Genomic DNA, 1106 nt, shown 5'->3' on the forward strand with positions numbered 1-1106 from the left:
CTGGCATCTGGATTACTGTAATGAAGAAAGGAGCATTGGCCTGGGAACTGATGGTCACTAGTATAATAAACAATGACAGTAATGATAGTTATTATTTATTGGTCACATACTATATGCCAGGTATTTTATTAAAAATGAGCGGTCTCTCCCCTTTAATTCTCACAGCCACCCTATGGTTAGGTTATTATTCAACCTTTACACAAGAAGCATCTGAAGTTGAGAAAGAAAATATACCTTTTTAAGGTCACACGGCCAGAAAGTAGTGAATCTATGATTTGGATCAAGGTCTGTATCCAAAGCCCTTACTGTTAATGACTATGCTGATGTTTCTTGGACTTCAGTAATCATCTGTGTACCACCTTTATCCTTTTTACCAAAATCTTTAGGATTTTTGCAGTAGCCCAGCTTCCTTATCCCTCCAAGCTTACTCTCTGGACTCAATTAAATATCTGTCTAAGAAAGACCAAAATCAAGAGCTACTAGATATAACCTTGTTTCTATAGCAAACTTACTTTTTGTAGAAAATGAAAATAAAGTTACATGTTCACTTTTGCCACAATCACTCTCAAGATAGAAACTTCTCATTTCTTTGTCTTATATTTGGAAGATTTAATTTGGGGGGTAGGATAAGGGTAATTAGGGAAAGGTTGAATTTGATTAAAAGTTACAAAATGACAACTATTCATCAAATTCTATGTTCTTCCTCCCACTATCCTCAGCAGATCCCTCCTAGTCTGAAGGAGAAACCCTGGAAAGGAAAAAGTTTATCTAACTCTGCTCTCCACCTATGTAATTTACATGTTCATAATATATAAAGGAAAATCTTGCCTTTCCCCATTTAATAAGTGATACCTGCTATTTACTTTATGTCTAAAAATGATTTTTTTTTTGAGTTTGAGTCTCACTCTGTCGCCCAGACTGGAGTGCAGTGGGCGCTCCGGGTCACTGCAGCCTCAACCTGCTGGGCTCTGGCCATCCTTCTGCCTCAGCCTTCCAAGTAGCCAGAGTTACAGGCATGCGCTACCACGGCCAGCTGATTTTTTAATTTTATTGTAAAGATGAGGTCTCACCAAGTTGCCCAGGTGGGTCTCGAACCTGCAGGCTCA

This window comes from Carlito syrichta, unplaced genomic scaffold, assembly GCF_000164805.1.
Source record: "Carlito syrichta isolate Samal-C Ts95f unplaced genomic scaffold, Tarsius_syrichta-2.0.1 Scaffold89699, whole genome shotgun sequence".
Taxonomy (NCBI): domain Eukaryota; kingdom Metazoa; phylum Chordata; class Mammalia; order Primates; family Tarsiidae; genus Carlito; species Carlito syrichta.